This window comes from Osmerus mordax, chromosome 12 (genome assembly GCF_038355195.1).
Source record: "Osmerus mordax isolate fOsmMor3 chromosome 12, fOsmMor3.pri, whole genome shotgun sequence".
Classification (NCBI taxonomy): Eukaryota; Metazoa; Chordata; class Actinopteri; order Osmeriformes; family Osmeridae; genus Osmerus; species Osmerus mordax.
In genome coordinates this window covers 4,096,247-4,113,018 of record NC_090061.1, presented here as the reverse complement: position 1 = coordinate 4,113,018, position 16,772 = coordinate 4,096,247, and positions in this window count along the sequence as shown.

Here is a 16,772-nt window from a genome sequence, read left to right as displayed (position 1 = left end):
ACATTTAAAGATCTAATGAGAATTCTCACAGTTAATATAATTAATTTGCAGTCCTTTTGATAAGTAGTAATGACTGCAGAGATTATTGGTTTAAATGAATAGTTTTGTAGCATGGCAGAGAGGGGAAGATGAGAGAAGAGGAGGGAGAGGATGAGAGAGAGTTAATAAAGGAGGCAGAGACTGGAGGGAGGTAGAATGTTGTTCTACTTTTAAAGTTGGAGAGGAGATAAAGAAGAAAATGGAGGCGAAGGGATGGTTTTACAAACACAATAAGATAATTAGGCGACAGTATAAACTAATTATCGCTGCTTTAATTCCCCTTTTAGATTAAACCACTCTTGTAATAAAAGGAACTCTCTGAGGACGGGCCTGTCAGAACTGCAGAGAGATGCACAGCAACACAACTCTCATAATTAAAGGTAGACTCTCATCCCTCTCTCATTAAACGAGGGTTGTGCGCAGTATTTAAAAGGTGGCTCAGGCTTTTGTTTGTCTGCGCAGCTAGGAGCCAGGCGAAATGGGGGATGGTGTAATGGAGTCGTTACATGGTGTGTTCAGGAACAGAGTAATTACGATATGCTAACAGACGCCAATGTGGCTACATGGTGTGTGTCCAGGAACACAGATATGAGGCCACGACATGCTAATGCATGCTAACCAGGCTACATGGTGTGTTCAGGAACAGAGTTATTAGTTAGTGATGTGCCAACAGATGCTAATGTGGCTACATGGTGTGTGTCCAGGAACACAGATATGAGGCCGCGACATGCTAACACATGCTAACAGGGCTACATGGTGTGTGTCCAGGAACACAGATATGAGGCCGCGACGTGCTAACACATGCTAACAGGGCTATATGGTGTGTGTCCAGGAACACAGATATGAGGCCGCGACGTGCTAACGCATGCTAACAGGGCTACATGGTGTGTGTCCATGGTGGTGACCAGAGGCTGACAGGAAATGACGATGTATAAATGTTGACGTGGCTGTTGACGTGGCCACGAGAGCACACAGCCCTCGGAGGGGAAATCAGGGACACTTTCAACTTGCGAAACACAACTTTTGGGGAGGGGGTATCGCTGTGAGAAATCGTGCTTTGTGTTATTATTTCATTATCTTATTAGAACGAGGCCCACCCCAGGCTGTGAAGACGAGGAGGATGATGATGATGAAGATGTGGTCCCTGGACTCGGGGCGTGTGGTACACTAACAGCTTCACTTCTGCTGCAGTGCATACGACTGTGAGCCTGGGTGACTCTCTCTTATCATAATTTGATTATTTTAATGATCTCGTTTCCGTGGCGCAGACACTACCCTTGCGTAGCCCGAGGGGGCGACGCCGTGTTTGCATCTCATATGAGGCGAGGAAAAATGTTTGAAGATGACAATAGTGTGGTTGCTCGAGTGTGTGTGTGTTTACAAGTGCTTGTGTCAGCTCGCGTATGCGTGTGCTAGTGGGTGTGCTTGTTCTCCGTCTGTGTGTGTGCATTTGTGTGCGCGGGTAGTTGTGCGTGCGCGGGTGTAGCTGTGTGTGTGTGGTTGTGTGTGCATGTGTTTCTCTGTGTATGCTTAACACTTTCTATGGACAAACAACCCCCCATTTCCCGACACACACACACACTCACACACACACACACACACTCACACACACCTCCTAAAATCTCTCGGCCACACACACAGGGAGAGTTTATGAAGACCTCCCCCTATTAGCATAGACCGTCTCAGTGCATTATCCGTCACACACACACAGCCAGAGGGAGCTTGATTGTGGCGTTTCATCATCGGATATTGAATTATCTGGATTAATTTAACGCGTTTAGGACACAGTGTTTCCCTGCCTCAGAAGTCTCCAGTCTCAATGATTACACTAAGTGGGTCATCTCCATCAGAGAACTTCCTTCTCCCCATCTCTCGCTGTCTCTCTCTGCATCTTTTTCTCCCTTCCTCCTCTCCTCTCACAACTTCTCTCTTTCTTTCTTCTTTCTCCGCTCCTCCTCCTCTCCCCGTGTCATTTCTCTCTCTGTCATTCTTCTCTCCACACCTCTTTAACTCTCTTTCTTCATCCTCCCTATGCTCTCTCTCTCTCTCTCTCTCTCTCTCTCTCTCTCTCTCTCTCTCTCCTCTACGTACTGTCAGTATGACATCCGTCTCAACTTTTTAAACAAAGTTGGGTCAGCCTAATGATATAACAGAAGTGAATCACCGAGTCTCTAAACCCCTCTGATAATCACTGCAGCAGGCTGACTCACAAGGAGGGGAGGAAAGGGATAAGGACAGAAAGAGAGAAGAGAAAGATAGATGGAAAGAGGGATGGAAAGAGAATGTTGATGCCGAATGGTATGTGTAGGACTGGACACCGTGACAGAGCAGCGAGGCCTGGTCACATTAAGAGCTTGTGTTGATGAAGCAGTTGTTTATCTGCCAACTGATGTTTTCAGCAAGGCCTCTAACAAACAAACACCAAAGCAGAACAAGCTGTATAACGCAAACACGCTCCTATGAAAGGACCACGGTTACAAACACAGGCATGTCGACAGGTGCGTCTGTTTGTGTGTGTGTGTGTAGAGTGTGTGGTGCTTACAACACGTGTGTGAGTGTATGGGTGTAAGTGTGTGTGTGTGTGTAGTGTGTGTGGTGCTTACAGCACATGTGTGAGTGTATGGGTGTAAGTGTGTGCGCGTGAGTGCGTGTGTGGTGCTTCTAGTAAGTGTGTTTGTGTGTGTGTGTGGTAATGATCTCGCCAGGCTTCAAGGGAGCCTGGTGTCTGCTAGCAGGGGTCTTTCAAGCAGGGATCAGAGAGCCGCCTCGCCTGGAGAAGCCCACCAATCACGTAGAGACGCCCGAATGGCAAACGTGTCCAATCAGAGGACGGCGATATCCCGTCGATTTGTCGACAGGATTGTGCGGGCTGGCTGCGTACTGTCTGTGTGGTGTCTGAAAGAGACCGTCAGTGACAACAACACGCTGCAGAACGTTTGTTTCAAAGATGCTCCATGTCCCCCCCCCCCCCCCCCCCCCCTCTCTCTCTCTCTCTCTCTCTCTATCTCCCCCTCCCTCACTCCCTCCCTCTCACCCTCTCTTTCTCTCTCCCTCTCTCCGTTTTCCAACTCTCTTTCTCTTTCCTTCCATCACCCGTCTGTTCTCTGTTAGATGTTCTTGGTTGTGTTCTCCGAGTTCTCCAGATTTTCGAGACGGCATCCTTCCTGGCTCATGAACACGTTTATATAACCTGCATCGTGGGCTGATACATTTCAGAATGGTGCAACTGAGTCAACGTGTGTGTGTGTGTGAGTGTGTGTGAGTGTGTGTGTGTGTGTGTGTGTGCTCATGTCGGCAACACAAGAAACAATAAGACAAGCATTAGTCATATCATACAACAGTTTACCTCAGCGGATCAAAGACGTCAAAACACCTTTCGAAACACCTTTCGAAACAACTTTCGAAAACCGAATGTTCTCATCGTGGTTATCACTCCCATCTTTCCGGCTCAAACGTTCCATTGACCACGCTGTAGGGAGAGAAACTCTGCAATTATTGGAAGCTTGTGGGTTATTTTCGGAGAAGGGAAGGGCTGAGATTGCATGAGGATGCACACTGATTAAATAGTTGAATTTCTCGGTAAGTGTGTCAGCGGGATCCTTCATGTTCATCTCAGGTGTTTCCCAAACCAGCTGCAGTTCCTGGACACCACATGTATAATTTAGAGTTCTAATTAAGTATTGAACATTCACAGATGGTGCCCCTGACCTCAGCTAAGTTCGGTGTATGTTTGTGCAAAGTGTGTGTGCTGGTATGTACAGTATTTATGTGTGTGGGTGTGTGTTTGTGTGCGCTAGGATCTACGTGTGTGTGTGTGCCTGTTTTCACTAGTGTATGTGGGTGAGTGTGTGTGTGTTTGTACTAGTATGTATGTGTGTGTATTTGTGTGTGTAAGTGTTTGTATGCTGGTACCCATGTGAGTGTGTGTCGCTCCGAGTCACAGGGTGACAGACCCAGGGACACTGTCTTCATCTCCTCAGCTGTGTCCCTGTCCTCCAGTCACTGGGACATCTCTGGTGGCATCAACACACCTCCCTGGGTGCCCTGACTATACCCATGTGTGTGTGTGTGTGTGTGTGCATGTAAACAGGAGCCCTGCTGATCCTTGACACATAGCGTCCGCTGGCTAAACCGACCATCGGGAGGGAGAGGAGGAGAGGAAGGAGAGGAGGAGATGGGGAAGGAAGGATAGGAAGGAGTGGGGGAGATGAGGAGAGGGGGAGAGGGTGAGAAGGTGAGAGGTAGTGGGGGAGAGGAGGAGAGGAAGGAGAGGTGGAGATGGGGAAGGAAGGATAAGAAGGAGTGGGGGAGATGAGGAGAGGGGGAGAGGGTGAGAAGGTGAGAGGTAGTGGGGGAGAGGAGGAGAGGAAGGAGAGGTGGAGATGGGGAAGGAAGGATAGGAAGGAGTGGGGGAGATGAGGAGAGGGGGAGAGAGGGATAGGGAGAGAAGAGGGGAGAGGAGAGAAAGTGGGGGAAAGAAGCAAAGGGGAGTGGGGGAGAGAAGGAGAAGGAGATCTCTCTCCTCCTCTCCTGTTATCACTCTGTTCTCCTCTTTCTGTTTCTGTTGCTCATTTAATACCCGCTGTGGCTTGAGCAGATCAATACTCCCAGACTGTTTCACTCATGCACACACACACAAACACGCAGTAGGTTTGCGATCAGACTCTGCCACAAAAGGCAGATTAGCAGACAGGGAGACAGGCAGACAGACAGGTACGCAGACAGGCAGGCAGACAGGCAGGTACGCAGACAGGCAGGCAGACAGACAGGCAGGCAGACAGGCAGGTACGCAGACAGGCAGGCAGACAGACAGGCAGGCAGACAGACAGGTACGCAGACAGGCAGGCAGGCAGGCAGGTAGCCAGGCAGGACATTTTTATCATTTTGTGAGTGTGTTTGAGCAGAGAATAGCTGAGATGAAATGACTGGTGTCAGATCTATTGAACCCCTGTGTCTGATGTCCTCACACACACACACACACACACACACCCGGGAGCGCTCGATGTGCAGGTCTGTGTTGAAGATGATTATGATTGGAGGAAGAGCTTAGCTGTTCAGCTGAGGAAGGACACATCTCTGATACTCAGACTGAACATTAGTCTGCCTCTCTCTCCAAGCATGACCGATGCCCCTGCTGCTGTCATCTACACACACACATGCACACACACACACATGCACACACACACACATGCATACATACACATGCACAGACACACACACTCATACACACACATGCTTGGCTCATCTCTCCAGGGTCAGAGCATGGCGGAGCCCGGCATCTTAATTCCTTACGCTTCTGTCGTTTGAATCAGGTTAGATGAGTGTCATCCTGCCCTCCGCTTCTAAAGCATGATAATATGATTCTCTCCAGTACACAGGCCCCTGTCCTCATCTCCTCTCCTCCTCCTCTCTTTTCCTCCTCTCTGCATCTCAATACTCATCCCCAATCTGCTCTCTTTTCTTCTCCTCTGCTGTGCTCTTTTCTCCATCACTAAAACCCCTTTCTCTTCTCTGACTGTTAAGTTTGTTCCCTTTTCTTTCTCTCTCTCTCTTACTCTCTTTTTTTTCTTGTGTTCTTTGCCCCCCCATTCCTTTCTGTCTCAGTTTTACTGTAATCGAATTACGCACCCTAGGGTGTCTCTATAGGAACCAGGATGGGCACTGTCACTAGCGCGCACACGCACACACTCCAGTGCTCCTTGTGTCCATGTACTAGTATGCTCCCTCGCCCCGATCGCCCAGTCGCTACCTTGTCGACTTACATCACTCACTACAGGAGAGAAAGAGAGAGAGAGGGAGAGAGAGAGGGAGAGATCAAGTGAGAGAGAGGGAGAGAGAGAAAGTGACAAACAGGGAGGGAGAGAGAGAAAGTGAGAGAGAGGGCAGGGAGTAAAAAAGGCAAGGAGAGCAACCAGTGACCTGACAACTGTCTCTGTACCCTGCAACGCTAACACTGTGGAAATCTGTCGGCCAAGCTTGGAGAGGGTGTGTGTGTGTGCGTGTGCGTGTGTGTGTGTGAGAGGAAAGTGAGCGGGGAGCACTGACCTGCCTCTAGTCATCACTGCAGTCTCAGTGAGAGCAACAACAAGCCCTGCTACTGAAGGAAGCGGGTCACCTGGTACACCTTATTACTACAACAACAGTTCACATCTCTTCTCATCCCCCTTTCCTATTCTCTCCTCATCTCCTTTCCTCTCCTCTCTCTCCTTCTCTTTCCTCTCCTCTCCTCCTCCTCTCCTATTCTCTCCTCCTCTCCTCCCATCCGTGTGACAGTTCTCAGAATAGGAGTCAAGCGAAGGTTTCCACGGCAACCGGGACCGGTGACCACGGTGAGCTGAGAGACTGTGAACAGAAAGGATGTAAATCTGCCGTCTGTGGTTGTGCTCTGGTACTTCTGTGTATCACCCTCACGATGTTACACCCTGACGGTGTTACACCCTGATGGTGTTACACCATCATTGTGTAACAACCTCTCTGTATCTGTGCTCTGGTACTCCTGTATGACATTCTCTCTGTGTAACACCATCTGTGTGTAACACCATCTCTGTGTAACTCTCTCTCTGTGTAACACCATCTGTGTGTAACACCATCTGTGTGTAACACCATCTCTGTGTAACACCATCTCTGTGTAACTCTCTCTCTGTGTAACACCATCTGTGTGTAACACCATCTCTGTGTAACACCATCTCTGTGTAACTCTCTCTCTGTGTAACACCATCTGTGTGTAACACCATCTCTGTGTAACACCATCTCTGTGTAACACCATCTCTGTGTAACACCATCTGTGTGTAACACCATCTCTGTGTAACACCATCTGTGTGTAACACCATCTCTGTGTAACACCATCTCTGTGTAACACCATCTGTGTGTAACACCATCTCTGTGTAACACCATCTGTGTGTAACACCATCTGTGTGTAACACCATCTCTGTGTAACACTCTCTCTTTGTAATCATACTCTCTACCATCATACTCAACAGCAACACCGGACAGGAAAATATAGTTCAAAACAGGACCCCCTCCTTTTAAAATAGTCTTGTCCCAAAACATCATATTTTTATATAATTATTGAGATGCCTGAGAGAGAGAGAGAGAGAGAGAGAGAGAGAGAGAGACAGAAGTGAGGGCAGAGACCAGATCTGGTGTTCCAGGAGTTCTTTACCAGTAGGGGGTGGTGTTTCCTCTCTGGTTGAGCAGCTCCTTCCTGTCAGGCCCTGCCAGCCTGACTGGAGTCCTCTGTGGGTGAGGCCAAATCCCCCTGCATCTCCACACTCACACCTGCTCTAGTTCAAACACTTGACCCCCAGAGACAGCCACACACACAAACACACAAAGTGGAGAACACATTGGCAGCACATTTGATCTGATTGCATTTACATTTAGTTATTTAGCAGACGCTCTTATCCAGAGCGACTTACAGTAAGTACAGGGACATTCCCCCGAGGCTAGCAGGGTGAAGTGCCTTGCCCAAGGACACAACGTCAGTTGGCATGACCGGGAATCGAACTGGCAACCTTCGGATTACTAGCCCGACTCCCTCACCGCTCAGCCATCTGACTCCCTGATCTGATTGGACATCAGTTATCAACTCATAGTGGACACACACACACCCACACACACCAACACACACACATTCTCAGTATTAACTTATTTTTCTGTGCTTTACTTCACAGCCCTATGCGTGATGTCTCACTGTATAAATTGTTGCTTATGTAAGAAGGATGTTGGCATCCATGGAGTGAATCAGGGCTGGTCAGGATATATATTCAGCTAATGACAGTGTGTGCGAGTGCACAAGTGTGTGTTTATAAGTACAGAAAGTGTGCCTCTGTGTGTGTGTGTGTGTGTGTGTGTGTGTGCTGTGAGGTTAATTTACCTGCAGTGCTGTCAGGCCAGAGCTGATAACCGATATCCAATCAGATCTAATTTGCCATCTGTGTGTTTGTGTGTGTGTGAGTGTGTGTGTGTTTTCCACTGTGGCAGGAACATCAGTGAGTGTGTCTGGCTCGCCTCCAACCAGACGCACTCACCGGACTGCCCTGAGATCAGATTTCTCAGCATGAACCCCTCGCTGAACCATACAGAGGACAAACAGGAAAATGACTTGAGATCAGCATCAGATCAGCACCTATGGACACTAGACTATTTACAAAGATCTTAGTATGACATGTTTGTCAACCTTCACAATATTCTTCTATTTTTCAAGGAATAATGTTTCACCTTCATCTTGAAAGATGCAGAACAAACCGAGGATTCATCGTGCAAGGCATTGTGAAATCTCTCAACAATAGAAGCCATCCTATTCATATGGCTTCACAATCTGTTGTATTATTCCATCTGAATTCTATCTTCACACAGCAAGTCCATGTGATGATCTTATGCAGATATATTTTTTTGCTGTAATAAATACAAAAAACTTCTGTTTTCCTCTGTTTTCAGTTTTGCCATTTTATGGATATGTACTGTTTTGTATTTAGTCAGGCCACAGTGTACACAACAGCCTGATCCAAAGTTTGAAGAAGGAAAAAAAAACACTGTCCATCAAAAAAGAAAACCAAAAAAAAGAAAAGATCAAAACAGAAGAAAAGCCTGTGGTTTGATGAAAGCCAGTGGTTTGTGTACATGAGTGTGGAGTTCTGACTTCCTCAGTCTGTGGTGGAGACTAAAGATCTGAAGACAATCTAGACGTCTCCAAGAGGAGCGACTCCTAATTCCTGTCTTCACCTTCACCTCCTTCACCTGAGAACAGCCAGGAGAGGGAGACAGGAGAAGGAAGGGGGAGAGAGGGATTGAGGGAGAGAGAAACCGAATGAGAGACGGACAGAAAACGATAAAGAGAGAAAGAGGCAGATTACGAGTGAGGGAGAGACGGGAGAGGGTGGGAGAGGGGGAGGTGGAGAGAGATGGAGGAGGATGGTGAGGGAGGTAGAGAGAGATGGAGTGAGGGAGAAGGGGAGGGAGGGAGTGAGGGAGAAGGGGAGGGAGGGAGTGAGCGAGAAGGGGAGGGAGGGAGGGAGAAGGGGAGGGAGGGAGTGAGGGAGATGGGGAGGGAGGGAGTGAGGAAGATGGGGAGGGGGGGAGAAGGGGAGGGAGGGAGGGAGAAGGGGAGGGAGGGAGAAGGGGAGGGAGGGAGTGAGGGAGAAGGGGAGGGAGGTTGTCGGCGTCTCCATGGTTCATCTGGGTCTGTCACCGCTCAGTTCAAAACGCATTGCCGTGGAAACGCTCTAATCAGCAGCAGAACCTTTGAACATCGGTGAACCTGCTCCCAAACAGGTCCAGCTCTCCGGAAGGTTCCACTGCAAGACACAACCCCAGTAATGAAGTTACTGGATGGTTCCTTTTGAAGATTCACACTCTCATGTTTAGAAACATTTTATTCGCACACAATCAGTAATATTTACATAAAATCTCAACACAACCAATGATAAGCTGTTACTACGGCAACTATTATTTAACAATCCTTTAGGTTGTGGATGAGAGGTGTGGGATTCCAGGGAGAAATGTATGATGAGCTCAATCACAATTTTGTCTTCCACACATCTGTCGGTCTCTGCATGCAACAACACACACACACACACATACACTGTAGAATCCCTGCTCTGTCTGAACACAAGCGTGTACAACTTTATACACAACTTTGATTTGTTGTGTGGTGTTTTGCTGTTCTCTGTGGGGTTTTACATTACTGGTGTTTGTACATGGTAAGATGCTGGATATGAGTAAAGGAGATGAAACAGACATACACATTAGATCTTTCTCTTGTCACACAAGCCTTCTACTCAAGGTCAAACTGCAGAGTTTCTATACTGCGCGTGGGAGTTTACATGTTGTAACAATAGCTGATATGCTTCAATTCTCCAGAGATTATGATAGTCTTCATTTTAAATCCTGCCCTGATTTGCTCAAATGTGAGGCAATTAGAGAGAAGAACTTGATCATGGATGAGAGGACACACCAGCCCCCAGACCCGGGAAACAGCCTCTCTTTACATGGTGCAGAAGGAGAGACAATGTTTTGTCTATTTAGACTGGGAGCAACTGACGAGGTGTGTGTGTGCATGTCTGAGAGGGAGAGAGATAGACAGAGTGTGCCATGTGGTTTGTGTCTGTTTGTGTCGAAGTTTTTGGAGTGTGTGTAGTATGTGGGGTTTGTGTGTGTGTGTGTGTGTGGGGGGGGGGGTGTAGTCACTTGAGAAGCCCATAAAGACATCATCAAACAACATAAACACATAACCACGACCCCACACACACGCTCACACACAGACACACACACACAGACACACACACACACACATAAACATCAGCACTCAATCATCCTGGATCTGCCAGACAACACCAGCAGAGAAAACACATTACCCGTGTCGTGTTGTCGTCTTGTCCTCCTCCTCCTCTCTTCCTCCTCCTCCTCTCCTCTCCTCCTAAGCTCCTCTTCTCCTCCTCCCTCTCCTCTCCTCTTTATATTTATATTATATTTAGAGCCTGTCTTGCCTGAGGGTCATGTGACAAGCAGCATTCTCTTCGCGACAAGTTTGTATTCTTTTTTTTTTCTTCTTCCCCCCCAAACTGTTGGGGAGCGTTTTCTTTTATACGATTATTTTCTTTTTCCTTTTGTCTTGAAAGGAGGAAGCTGTTTGGCTTTCTAATCTCAACATCAGCTGTCCTTCTGACACCAACTGGAGCATTAGACTGGGAGGGGGGGGGGTGAGGGTGGAGATCATTTGAAGTGCCTGTCTAAGTTTCGTGAAAGTAGAAAGAGAGATCTTATAAAAATATGAAAATAAATAAATAAAGGGAACACTTGAAGACATTATCACCCTCTTTCCAGCCCTTGTTTGTGTTTAAGTGGGAAGGGGGGGGAGAAAGGGGGAGAGGGTAAATGAGGGAGAGAGAGAAGTAGAGAGAAGTAGAGAGGGAGGGAAGAGAGAGGGGGAGAAAGGGAGGAACAGGAGTGTGTTCATGAGTCACAGCACCTGAGGTAGGTGTCGTGAGTTGTTCTCAACTGTTACGAGCCATTATGAGTTGAGATGTCTCTCTCTCTCTTTTGACAGTATGCATTTACGTATAGTATCTCTCTCTCTCTCTCTCTCTCTCTCTCTCTCTCTCTCTTTCTTTGTCTCTGTCTGGCTCCTATGCCAGCTTTACCTCTCTCTCTTTCTTTGTCTCTGTCTGGCTCCTATGCCAGCTTTACCTCTTGTGAGCAACTTATATTTTATTTTATTGTATATTTAATTCTATTCTAATCCCACTTAGTACTGCTAGTTTATGTACCCTTAGTATAGATAGTCCACATACTTAAATTTCAGGTCCCTATATGTTTATTGTATGCACCTTCCTGCCAAAGCAAATTCCTTGTCTGTGAAAACTTTCATGGCGAATAAATCCCATTCTGATTCTGATTCTGATTCCCAATGTGGATGCAGATCGTCTCCAGCTCTGGTGGTGTGCGTACAGGCAGTGGTGGTGGATGTCTGCTCCAGTTAGTGTCCGGTTGATGTTTAGTTGGCACAGCCGGTTCAACGGAACAGGCCAAGGCCGGTCAGGGCCTCTGTCTCCATGGCATCCGTCACCTGAACAACGAAGCATGCCAAGCCTGAAGCCACATCTCTGCTGTGGTCAGAGGGCCATCAAAAGGGTCACACACACACACACACAAACACATACTAGCACACACAAACACACACTAGCACACACATACACTTACACACCCGCCCACACACACAGACCATTGTGAGTTCTTGGTGTAGGAGGGTTTGTATAGCCGTGGGGTCAGGGAAAGGGACATATTCAGATTGTCTCAGAGTCCTCTACACACAGCCCGATCCCTGGCTGAGACTTCCTCTGCTTCAAGCTGCTGTTGCACCCTGAACTTCACTGCCCCCCCCCCCCCCCCCCCCCCCCCGGCTTTCTACTTGCAGGCCTTCATTGTGTGTGATGTGTGCGTGTGTGTGTGTGTATGTGTATGTGTGTCAGTGTGGATACAGGAGGGTTGATTGATCTCTCTCTCTCTCAGCACGTCACCCCAGGACCCTAGATCACAAAGCAGGATGCCATCCCCCCATCCTTCGATCTCTCTCTCAGTCCCTCGCTCCAAGCCTCCATCTTTTCATCCTCCCCTTCACCCCCCTCTCCATCCCTCAATCCTCCAGTTGCTAATTCTCCCTCTTTCTCACTAAAATGACAGATCCTAACCCTACTGTAACTCTCGACAGCCAACCATGTGTAAACATGAACAGTGATTGACAGGTGAGCGACAGGCTTGTTTCCCAACAGATCTCAGACAGGCTCAGTTAGCGTCTCTAGAGCCCATGTTAGGTCACCACCATTCCTCAACTGGTGCAAACACGCACTCCCACACCACATCACATCACATCACAGGGCTGTAAAGTGCGTGTGTGTGAGACAAAAGGATGAGTCGAGACAGATTTACAATGTCGCAAGAAAGCTCTGAAAGCAAAAATGAAACTCATGAATCATGAATCTGCATGGCTCTAGAGTTCCACAAGAAACAACCGCTAAACACACACACACACAGACACACACGCACACACACACACACACACCATTCTCTTCAGTATTTTGACGCCTGCTTGTACAGTGTTGTGACTCCCACACAAGCAGACCACATAAAGACACAATCTGAGTTGGATGTAGTTTTTTTGGTGGTAATTGACACAAATAAAAACTCAAAATAAACCAAGATGTTCTCAGTTGTTTTTTTTCCTTCCAATAAACAGCTTATGGTTCTGGTGGATATAAATAATCTAATCACATAAGGATAAGCAACATTGACACAGTGTGTCTGATGCTCTCATTCATGCAAATAGACTGTTTATGTAACTCCTAACTGCCAATACTTCAACTCTTAGTTGTTATGTGTGTGTGTGTGTGTGTGTGTGTGTGTGTGTGTGTGTGTGTGTGTGTGTGTGTGTGTGTGTGTGTGTAGTGTGTTTAGAAGAAGTCACAACAAACAATAGTCTTCAGGATGTGAGAGCAGATATCAGTGTGTCTGTAGAATAAGGACACACACACACAAACATCAACAGGGGCGACTGTGTGGCTCAGGGGGTAGAGAGGGTCGTCTGTTAATTGCAAGGTTGGCAGTTCGATCCCCGACTCCTCCTAGGTCATGTGCCGAAGTATCCTTGAGCAAGACTCTGAACCCCAAGTTGCTCCCGATGGGCAGGCCGGCGCCTCGCACGGCAGCTCCGCCTCTGTCGGTTTGTGTGAGTGTGAGTATGAATGGGTGAATGAGAGTCAAACATTGTGAAGCGCTTTGAGTGCCGCCAAGGTAGAAAACGCGCTATATAAATGCAGTCCGTTTACACAGCATTGAGTCCACTGTTTTATGTATGTAAAGCAGAGCAGCTGTAATGTTGAGGCAGGAGTTGTACGAGCTACATCTGTCCCTCTGCAGTGTTCTCACCCAGGGGGAAGTCCACGGCGGAGGAAAGTTCTCTCCAACCGCACGCTTTTTTTAAACTTTCCTTTCAATTCAACCTCTGTGGCTACTTCCTTCTACTGTAAATCATTTTCCACGCCTCTCACACAAACACACATACAATCACCTTCTTTTGTTTCCGAAAACGTCGCGTCACAGGGCTTGTGGTTTTCACACAACATGCAGCACACAGGAAGTGTGTCGCAGTGCACAGGAAGCGTGTCGCAGCGAAACAAGACGCTGTCACTGTTTCCACTCCAGGAGGAACCACGGGGACCAAATTTAACCCCTCGGTAACATCAGTTACAAGATCACAGACACCCAAAATAAACCCTTCAAACAAGCCCAGAGGCTGTATTTACCCTCAGAGAGCTATAAATAGTCTTGAGTCTTGGTAATGTGCTTACCACCAAGGCCCAGTGTGGTGCTGCTGGCTGATGTGACAATGCTAGGACAGAGGATGCTAGGACAGAGGATGCTAGGACAGAGGATGCTAGGACAGAGGATGCTAGGACAGAGGAGGCCAGGACAGAGGCCAGGACAGAGGCCAGGACAGAGGATGCTAGGACAGAGGATGCTAGGACAGAGGAGGCCAGGACAGAGGATGCTAGGACAGAGGATGCTAGGACAGAGGAGGCCAGGACAGAGGAGGCCAGGACAGAGGAGGCTAGGACAGAGGATGCTAGGACAGAGGATGCTAGGACAGAGGAGGCCAGGACAGAGGAGGCTAGGACAGAGGAGGCCAGGACAGAGGCCAGGACAGAGGCCAGGACAGAGGATGCTAGGACAGAGGATGCTAGGACAGAGGAGGCCAGGACAGAGGATGCTAGGACAGAGGATGCTAGGACAGAGGAGGCCAGGACAGAGGAGGCCAGGACAGAGGAGGCTAGGACAGAGGATGCTAGGACAGAGGATGCTAGGACAGAGGAGGCCAGGACAGAGGAGGCCAGGACAGAGGAGGCTAGGACAGAGGCCAGGACAGAGGCCAGGACAGAGGATGCTAGGACAGAGGATGCTAGGACAGAGGAGGGTAGGACAGAGGAGGCCAGGACAGAGGAGGCCAGGACAGAGGAGGCCAGGACAGAGGATGCTAGGACAGAGGAGGCCAGGACAGAGGAGGCCAGGACAGAGGAGGCCAGGACAGAGGATGCTAGGACAGAGGATGCTAGGACAGAGGAGGCCAGGACAGAGGAGGCTAGGACAGAGGAGGCCAGGACAGAGGCCAGGACAGAGGCCAGGACAGAGGATGCTAGGACAGAGGATGCTAGGACAGAGGAGGGTAGGACAGAGGAGGCCAGGACAGAGGAGGCCAGGACAGAGGAGGCCAGGACAGAGGATGCTAGGACAGAGGAGGCCAGGACAGAGGAGGCCAGGACAGAGGATGCTAGGACAGAGGATGCTAGGACAGAGGAGGGTAGGACAGAGGAGGCCAGGACAGAGGAGGCTAGGACAGAGGAGGCCAGGACAGAGGCCAGGACAGAGGATGCTAGGACAGAGGATGCTAGGACAGAGGAGGGTAGGACAGAGGAGGCCAGGACAGAGGAGGCCAGGACAGAGGAGGCCAGGACAGAGGAGGCCAGGACAGAGGAGGCCAGGACAGAGGAGGCCAGGACAGAGGAGGCCAGGACAGAGGATGCTGACGTGAGGAGGCTAGAGGAGAGGAAGCAGGCTGAGAGGATTAGCTACAATGACAGCAGTGACCAGGTCAGAGAGTCACTAGGACAGAGCTGGATCACAAGATGCTGTCAGAAGATAAACATTCCCCCAGTAGCAGGGTTAGACAGTATCTATCTCTACACAGTAGCAGAGTTACACAGTATCCATCTCTATACAGTAGCAGGTTTGGGATTATATGTTAATATAGGTCTAATATAATTTGTGACCCTCTGACTTTTTTTCTGTTCTCGTTTCATATCTCAGAGAACAGGAGAGAGAGGGAGAGAGAGACATAGGGACGAGACAGGAACTGGGATCGATGAGACTGAGAGTGTCGGAGTAACATGAGCTGTTGTCTTGCTGTGCCCGTCCCAAACAGCAGACTGAGAGGAAGAGGAAGAGAGGGAGAGACAAAGAGAGGGAGAAAGAAAGAAAGAGCACATATACATATAATCTTCTGCTATATCAGCGTAATCTCCAAGCATATCTGACTCTGAGGACACAATTGGCCCTCTCGGCTGAAAAGTATCAATATATGTGTGTGTGCGTGTGTGTGTGTGTCGATCTTCTCTCCACAGACTGGATCCAAATTCCACACTGTCACTCGTGTTTTTGAAATGTTGCTGTATAGTGCAACTCTGTTGCTTTGAAATGTGCTATAGAAATACAATTTGACTTGACTTGATTCTGTAGAAACTGTAGAAATCTACTCTACTCTACTATGCTCTACTCTACTATGCACCACCCTGCTCTTCTCTAATCTCCTGTAAAGAGAAAGAGAGAGGGCTATAAGATGGAGGGTTGGGGGGAAATGTGTAGAGGCAGAAAGAAATATAGAAAAAAATCACGTAAAATGATTTCTCTCTCTCCCTCCCTTGGTCCGTCCTTCCAGCCAGAGTCGGCCTGTGGAAGGCTAGCACGAGTGTTGATGTCACTTTGCAAGGAGCTGATTAAAGCTCATTGTCTGAAAAAGAGTCAGCCAAAGTACTACCCTATAAATAGTTTCCTCTGCTCTACTCTACCCTTCTGAGCTCTACTCCCCTCTACTCTACTCCACTGTACTCTATTCCACACAGGTCTGTTCTATTCTACTCTACTCCCTCTACTTTATTTCACACAGCTCTGTTATATTCTACTCTGCTCTATTCTAATCTACTCTGCTAAGCTCTGCTGAGGAATGGGTCATGGTCATTGTGTTGCCATGGTCACACAGCCTGTGGTCAATATGTGTGTGAGTGTAAGGGTGAGGTGGTGATGAATGTGTATAGCTTGTGGAAGGATTCAGCTGGCAGGACAGCGTGTGTGTGTGTGTGTGTGTGTGTGTGTGTGTGTGTGTGTGTTGAAGCAGAGTGACGGTACTCTCCCATCCCCTGTGGAGAGCATGCTGGGTAACAGCAGGCTGGAGTTCCCCTGGCCCCACTCCAGACCCTCCCTTCCTCCGCACTCTAGTGTGTGTGTGTGTGTGTGTTTGTGTGTGTGCTGGTCCATTTGTCCGGTTCTCAGAGGTTCAGCCGCAGCTTTCTCTTGTTCACGTCCTGTACCAGAACAGGGCTCCAGCCTTCAGCTCCACAACACGTCTACCACAGAGATCAAGGTTCAAATCCCGGAATCAGCTCGTCTGACTCTGTTCGACAAAAAAT